The sequence below is a fragment of the Chrysochloris asiatica genome, unplaced genomic scaffold (genome assembly GCF_000296735.1).
Source record: "Chrysochloris asiatica unplaced genomic scaffold, ChrAsi1.0 scaffold00366, whole genome shotgun sequence".
Taxonomy (NCBI): domain Eukaryota; kingdom Metazoa; phylum Chordata; class Mammalia; order Afrosoricida; family Chrysochloridae; genus Chrysochloris; species Chrysochloris asiatica.
The window spans coordinates 1,762,339-1,771,115 of NW_006408884.1; the positions used below are offsets into that span (position 1 = coordinate 1,762,339).

Consider the following 8,777-nt stretch of genomic DNA (forward strand, 5'->3'; position numbering starts at 1 on the left):
GAACAGAAACTACTTCTTGAAAGAAAGACCAGTAGGAAAAATTAAAAAAAAAAAAAATAATAATAATAATGGCAGTCCAAATGACTACTACAAGAACATGCAAGTTGTTCGCCCAGGAGCCATCTAGACAAGTGGTTGGGTCCGCTGAGGGAAAACCCCCTTCCAAGAATGATACTCAAGGGGAATACACGAGCAGGCATGTGGTCTTGCTTGTGGCCACATTGGTCTACCAATAAGGAGAAGTGGGGGAAAAACAGCCATGAAGTTGTGAGCTAAATCTGACCACATTCATTAGACTCCTGTAACCTGGGTTGAGACATGGTTGGTCAGCAGTATGACAAGACCTGGGGACTTCTGGGCCCAGTGACAGGGACATGGCCACAGAGGACTAGAGCAGAGAATAAAGTGTCCAGATGATATGAAGTGAGGAGAGATGCACAAGAACATCCATACTTGCAGATAGTTCCCACTTGACCTGGCTTCAATGGCTGGTTGATCAGAACTCAACTAGAGGAAGAAAGAAGAGGGGAAAAAGAGTAATCTACTACAATTTGATGAACTTGACCTATACTTATGGATATAGTAGCTCAAAAGAGGGAACAAATCTTTTTAGCAAGGATCATTCTCACCCCCTTGGTACACAGAATTGACAGGGATGGGCATTGGCTACCCAAAATGGGGGCACTACAAAGGAAAGAAGTGACTGGCTTTTAAGCTTTCAAGAGGGAGCCTAGTCCCAGAGGGTGCAGGGAAAGGTAGAATCTCCACTGAGTAGTTTCTAATCTGTCTGGACAGGGCTAGTGAAAGGAGATGGGGATATGACTCCTGTGGTTCAATAGTGAATAATTGCTATCAAGACTGACTTTGAGTGCTGCAAATGTAAAGATAGACATTTTGTAACAAAAGGAGGGGAGTAGTTGATTTTTCAGTCCAGGAGCAGAGGACCCTGGGACCCAAAGGGAGATGAATGGAGTGTGGGACCCTATACAGAGAATCAGTGATGCCAGAGATGCAGGCAGAGATGATGACGTGGAGAGATGGAGTATCTGGGGACTCTGGAGTCAGGGAGGGAGAGGGGTTGTGTGCTGGCCAGGAGGCAGGTTTGTGGGGTGTCCCCTTTCGTTGTTTGATGATTTCATGGAGGGGATTGTAATCATTACAAAGAAACAAAATTCAATAGGATGGACTACAAAATTATATAGTCTCTCCGTATGTGCTCCAACACTGCTACACACCTAACAATTGTATTACCTTTTATTCTATTAATTTATGGAAAGAAAGATTTGCCTTCATACTTCAAGGCAGTATTAAAAACAAACAAACAAAAACAACAAGTAGGAATTAATTAATTGAAAGTGCATCTAGAATAAGTGAAAAAATAAGCTAACATAGGGTTGTTGTTGTTGTTGTTGTTGTCAGGTTCCATTGAGTCGGAACCGACCCCATGCACAGCAGAACGAAACAATGTTCGATCCTGGGCCAACTTCACTACCGCTGCCATACTTGAGTCCATCAATGATGCCACCTGGCTGATCCATCTCGTTGGGGGTCTTCCTCTTTTTCTCTGACCCTACACCCTACCCAGCATGACATCCTTCTTCAACAACTGTTTCCTCCGGACAATATGTCCAAAGTAGGAGAGATGAAGCTTAGCCATCCTGGCCTCCAAGGAGCACTCTGGCTGCACTTCTTCCAAAACAGATCTATTGGTTCTTTTGGCAGTCCATGGCAAACATAGGGAGTATTCTCTAAATATTTTTCAGCAACTGTAATGTGTTTCAGGTACAAATTCCAAAGAGATGACCCAACAAAATGCAGAAACCATAGGAAGATATCATTAATATTGCATGTAAGTAAATTTTTTCTAAAGATAATACAAAAAGGGCTGTAGTCATACATTGGCAGAGAACTGTCAGAGGTTCAAGCCAGATTCAGATGAGGATGTGGAATGAAGGATGTCATTGCTCTTGTGAGATGAATCTTGGTTGAAAGGAGAGAATACCAGAAAGATGCCTATCTGTTCTTTATTGAGTATGCACAGGCTTTCGATTGTGTGGCTCATGACAAGCTGTGGACTACATTGCAGTATTCCAGAACATTTCATTGTGTTCATGAGGAGCCTGTACATAGACCAAGTGGTAGTTGTTCCAATAGAACAAGGGAGCACCAATTGGTTTTAAATAGAGGAAGTTGTGCACCAGGGTTGTATTCTTTCACCATATTTTTCAATCTGTGTGGTGACCACATATTCTGAGAGGCTGGATTGTATGAAGAAACATGTGGCATCAGTATTTGAGGAAGAGTCATTAACAATCTGCAGTATGCAGATGATACAATCTTGTTTTCAGAAGATGAAAAGGACTTAAAATACTTACTGATCAAGATAAAAAACCACAGCCTTTGGTATGGGTTGCACCTCATGTAAAGAAAACAAAAAATCCTCACCACTGATCAATAAGCAACATCTACTAAAATGGAGAAAAGTTTTAAATTGTTGAAGACTTCATTTTGCACAGATCATCTATCAACACTCATGGAAGCAGCAGTCAATAAATCAAATGACAAATTGCATTAGCCAAATCAGCCATACCTCTTTAAAGTGTTCAAGAGCAAAGAATTCAGTCTGAGGACTAAATTGTGCCTGACCTAAGCCATGGTGTTTTCAATAACCTCATATGCATGGCCAGTGAATAAGGAAGACCATGGAAAAATGGATGCATTTGAGTTATGGTGTTGGAGGAGAATTTTGAAAGTACCATGGACTGCCGGAAAAAAACTAACAGATCTGTGTTGCACAAAGTACAACCAGGGTGCTCCTCAGAATCCAGGATGGTCAGAATTCTTCTCTCATACTTCGGATATATTGTCAGGAGGGACCAGTCCCTGGGGAAGGATATCATGTTTGGTAAAGTGGAGGGTCGGAGAAAAAGAGGAAGATCTCCAGCAAGATGGATTGGCACAATGGCAGGAACAATGTGCTCAAACTTAGCAATGACTGTGGGGTGGACACAGGACTGGGCAGTGTTTCATTCTGCTGTGCATAGAATCTTTAGGAACTGGTACTGACTAGATAGCACCCAACAACTTAATGCCTTCTATAATAAGACATTGTTTTATTGCAATAAGTGAAGGTCCTTATTCATTAGCCAATTGTCCTGGCAATTATAAAAAGAGAGAGATTGTTTCATTTTTAAAGTAACTGACCATTAACTTAAAATAGAGCTTAATATATAAATGGACATATAATGTTTTAAAGTGCCATTGCTTCCATCGCATATCAAACATTTATAGGGTTTCTGGAGAGTAGCTGGTGATTATGAAACACCTACCTTGCGGTTCAAGAACTTCTGATGCTGTACTGTGGATCAGCACTGGTCTGCAAATCATAAGTTGGAAGTTCAAGCCCACCAGCTGCTCCTCAGAAACCCTATACAGGGTCACTATGAGTCGAAACTGACTTGACAGCACTTAACAACAACAACCTTGCAGTTCAAACGAACCTTATGGCTTTCTCTCTCCAGGTGTCCTCGTGAGAGTGACATCATCTTTAAACTCCACCATCATGCCAGGTAAGACAGGACAACCTGAAAGTCCAACTACTTCCTTAAGATCATACAACTTTTGGGTGCTTATCCAGAATGCTTCATTGTGAGAGCAGACAATGTGGGCTCCAAGCAGATGCAAGATCTGCAAGTCCCTGCATGGGAAGACCGTGGTGCTGATGGGCAAGAACACCAAGATGTGCAAGGCCATCCTGGGATACCCAGAAAACAACCTGGCTCTGGAGAAACTGGTTCCTCACATGTAGAGTTTGTTTTCACCAAGGAGGACTTCACTGAGATCAGGGACATGCTGCTGGCCAACAAGGTGCCAGCTGCCACTGGGCTGGGCCATTGCCCCATGAGAAGTTATTGTGCCACCCCAGAACACTGGTGTGGGTCCCGAGAAGACATTCTTCTTCCAGGCTCTCGGCATCACCACAAAGATCTCCAGAAACACATTGAAATCCTGAGTGATGTGTAGCTGATCAAGACTGGAGACAAAATGGGAGCCAGTGAAGCCACCCTGCTGAATATGCTGAACATCTCCCCTTTCTTCTTCAGGCTGGTTATCTAGCAGGTGTTTGACAATGGCAGCATCTATAACCTGGAAGTGCTTGACATCACCGAGGACGCTCTGCATTCTCGCTTCCTGGAGGTTGTCCACAACATTGACAGTGTGTGTCTGCAGATTGGTTACCCAAGTGTTGCCTCAATACCTCATTCCATCATCACTGGATACAAGTGGTTCCTGGCTTTGTCTGTGGAGACTGAGTACACCTTCCCACTGAAGGTTGAAAAGGTCAAGTCTTCTTGGCTGATACATCTACATTTGTGGCTGCCACCCTATGGCCCCTGCCATCACAGCTGCTCTAGCTGCTGACTCCGCCTGGGCCAAGATTGAAGCAAAAGAAGAGTCGGAGGAGTCGGACGAGGATATGGGATTTGGTCTCTTTGACTAGTCACCAAAGCTACCACCAACTTGGCCAGCTTCATTGGCAGCAAATGATTAAAGGCTTACTTCTCTTAAAAACAAACAAAAATGAACCTTGTGGTCCAGTACTTATCTTACAGTGTCACACCAGTATATGTATGTTGTTGTTGTTATGTGCCGTGGGGTTGCTTCCAACTCATAGCGACGCTGTACAGGGTTTCTGAGGCTGTAAATCTTTATGGGAGCAGAATGTCTCATCTTTCTCCCGCGGAACAGCTGGTAGTTTCAAACTGCTGACCTTAAGGATCACAGCTCGATTGTAACCACAACGTTAACAGAGCTCCTTCAGTATAGATAGAAAGATAGATAGATAGATGATAGATAGATAGATAGATAGATAGATAGATAGATAGATAGATAGATAGATAGATACAGTTTTTATTGTTGTAAGATGCCATCAAGTGTGTTCTGACTCATAGTGACTCTATTTACAACAGAATGAAATGCTGGCTGGTCATATGAGAGACAAACTTTGGCCATCTACACTTCTAAAGACCATTCTGTTTATATTTCCAACACAGATTTGTTTGTTCTTCAGGTTGTAGTTGTTAGATGCCATCGAGTAGGTACCAACTCATAGTGATCCTATGCACAACAGAACAAAATACCACCCAGTCCTAGGTCAACCTCACAATCATTGCTAGTCTTGAGCCCATTGACGCTGTCACTTTGCCAATCCATCTCATTGGGGGGTCTTCCTCTTTTTTCTCCAACTCCCACTTTACCAAACATGTTATATTTCTCTAGTTACTATTCTCTCCTGACAATATGTCCAGAGTATGACTATCCTGGCTTCCAAGGAGCATGCTGGCTGTATTTCTTCCAACACAGATCTATTTGTTCTTTTGGCAGTCTCTGGTATTTTCAGTATTTTCCTTCAACACCATGACTAAATACATCAAATCTTCTATGGTCTTCCTTATTCACTGTCCAACTTTCACATGCATGTGAGGTTATTGAAAATACCATGGCTTGCATCAGGGGGACCTTAGTCCTCAAACTTACATCTTTGCTCTTTAACTCTTTAAAGAAGTCTAGCGCAGCAAATTTGCTTAATGCAATATGTCATCTGATTTCTTAAAAGCTGCTTCCATGAGTATTGATAGTTAATCCACAGATTCTTTCAATATTGAATGTCAAGGCATGATTTTTTTCCCTTCGTTTCTTTCAGCTTGAGAAATGCTGAACATCTTCATTTTTGGTTTTCTAACTCCAGGTCTTTGTAAATTTCATTATAATACTTGGCTGTATCTTCTTGAGCAACCCTTCTCAATTTTGTGTTCACCTCTTTGACGTCTTGATTTCTTCCATTTGCTTTAGCATCTCTACACTCTAGAGAAAGCTTAAGTCTCTTCTTACATCTGCTTTGGTCAGTTCTGACTCATAGAAACCCTGTAAAGTGTTTCAGAGGAGAAACTGGTGGGTTGAAACATGATCTCCTTCTCCAGTGACTGGTCCTTCTGAAAATATGTCCGAAGTACGAGAGATGAAGTCTGGACATCCTGGCTTCCAAGGAGCATTCTGGCTGTATTTCTTCCAACACAGATCTATTTGTTCTTCAGGCAATCCATGGCATTTCAACATTCTTCTCCAACACCATAACTCAACTGCATCAATTATTCTACTGTCATCCTTCTTTATTGTCCAGCTTTCATATTCATATAAGACTATTGAAAATACCATGGATTGGTGCACTTTAGTCCTCGAACTGACATCTTTGTTCTTGAACACTGTAAAGAGTCTTGTGCAGCAGAATTGCCTAATGCAATCTATTTTCAATTTCTTGGCTGCTGTTTCCATGAATGTTGATGGTGGATCTGAACAAAAATGAAGTCTTTGACAGCTTCCATCTATCATGATGCTCTTTTTTGGTCTAGTGGTGAGGATTTTTGTTTTCTTGATATTAATCTGTAAACCATACTGAAGGCTGTGTTTTTTGTTCTTCATTAGTAAATGCTGAAAGCTTTACTCTATTCACATTATTGCTGTCAACTCTACTTTGATGAGGCAGCTCTTCCCCAGTCACATTTTGAGTGCCTTCCAACCTGAGGGGCTTATATTCTGGCACTAGATGTAAAAATATTCTGGTGCTAATCATCATGTTTCAATATTCATATTCTGGTGCTAGCTGACTATATTTCGCTGCTATTCATAACGTTTCCAATAGATAAACTTTCAGAAGTAGTCCTCCTTGCCTTCTTTTGAGTCTGTCCTAGTCTTGAAGCTCATCTGAAACCTGTCCACCACTGGTGACCCGGCTGGCATTCAAAATCCTGGTGGCATATCTTTCAACATCATAGCAACATTCAAACCAGCACAGTGTGATAAACTGGCAGATTAGTGATGAATATATATACTCCATATATGATGTTGTCGTTCTTAGTTCCTGTTGAATTAGTTCTGACTTATAGTGATTCTGTGTAGGGTTTCTTATGTGATGCTGTAGGACAACCACTGCACTGCAAACCACAAGTTTGTCAGTTCAAACCCACCAGCTGTTCCTCATAAACCCTGTACAGGGTTGCTATGAGTCAAAATCCATTTAGCAGTACTTAACAACAATATGTAAAGTAAACATATGTATATTTACTTTTAAATTATATTTCTTTGTTAAAATAGGTAGCTATTTTAAAATAACAAAAAAAAATATAGTACATATCTCAGAGAAAATAAGTGGCTTTCTATATATTAAATTGCTTTGTGTTTTCCCCTTTTCCTTTTAGCTCAGACTTACTGGATTTTATATCATTTAAATAAGATTATTAAGTGTACGCAGCAATACTAAATAAATAGCATATTTTATACAATGATCATGGTGGTGATTTCCACCATTTGACATCAGTCAAAACATACTTAACACTGTAAATATGTGCAACTTATTGAATGCAGATAATACTATAGTTAACTTGTGAAAAGAATCCATTTTATCCCATTTCTGTTCTAATAAAATGTTATCATGATTAAACTGTGAATGTCATATTATATAAGATAACAACCTACATGCCTTTAACTACATTTCTTATTTTCTAAAAAAAACATATTGAAGGTAGAGTAAAACCACCTACTTCATATTTTTAACGGTTTCTAAAATTGTATAGGGCATTTCCCATTAAATCACAGTTTAAGATAACTTTAAACTTAATATCTTAGTACCTATCCAGATAATAGTTCAGTAAAATTTTATATAGGGAAATAAAGTGCTATTCCATTTCAAACAATGACTGTTGTGTTATGCTTAATTACTTTTGATACACATATATCATTGTCAATTTGTTCCTAAGTTATCTTTTATGCATACTGAAATTTTACTATCTAGCATATCCTCAGCAAATTTGCCACAGCAGGTGACACTATATTATAGAAAAATAATTGGCCTTCCTCAAGCTCTAACTGCATCTGACAGGTCTTAAGATGTAAATGCTTTATATAGCATCATAAAGTAGATATTGCTACAGAGTGACTCTAAAAGGCCCTCCCTCCTACTAGTATTTGCTTATTTACTAAATTGAGCTTATTCTTTGGCTTTCCTGGTAGCTCCATAGTCTTCTGAACACCATATTTCTTCTTCTTCTCAGTTGCTTTGTCTAAAATATCAACTTTCCTCTCATGTCAACTCTCTCTATTCCACTCTCAGCAAAAGTTAATAATTTGCTGCCACAATATAAAGAATAAGTGTCTTCCATCTGCCTTGCGGACTCTATTTTTCTTATTAAAAGAATTTTAACACTACACAACAACACAAGGTTTAGACAGCGCAGACTCTTGATGATCACTCTGAAACACCACCTTTTCCACCTGGTTAGTGTACATCAAGTAGAGTGATTTAAGCTTTTTGCATATAGTAATGGGAGAACACGTGGAACGAGAATTATTGCTGATGTCTGATGGATCTTGGCTGAAAGCGGAGACTACCAGAAAAATGTTTACCTATGCTTTATTGACTACACAAAGCCTTTCGATTGTGTGGATAATGACAAGCTGTGGACAATATTGAGAAGTATGAGTATTCCAGAACACTTCATTGTACTTCTGAGGAATCTGTACCTGGACCAAGAAGCAGCTGTTCGAACAGAGCATGGGAACACTGAATGTTTTAAAATTGGGAAAGGTGTGCGACAAGGTTGTGTTCTTTCACCATATTTATTCAACCTATATGCTGAACAAATAATACGAGAAGCTGGGTTCTATGAAGAAAAACGTTGCATCAGGATTGGAGGAAGACTCATTAACAACCTGTGATATGC

General features: G+C 40.0%; 1 pseudogene; it reads left to right on the top strand.

Annotated features, from left to right (window-relative positions):
- The window catches only part of LOC102832224, a 49,915-nt pseudogene extending 45,414 nt beyond the window's left edge, over window positions 1-4,501 (top strand).
- The last annotated feature ends 4,276 nt before the right edge of the window (window positions 4,502-8,777 follow it).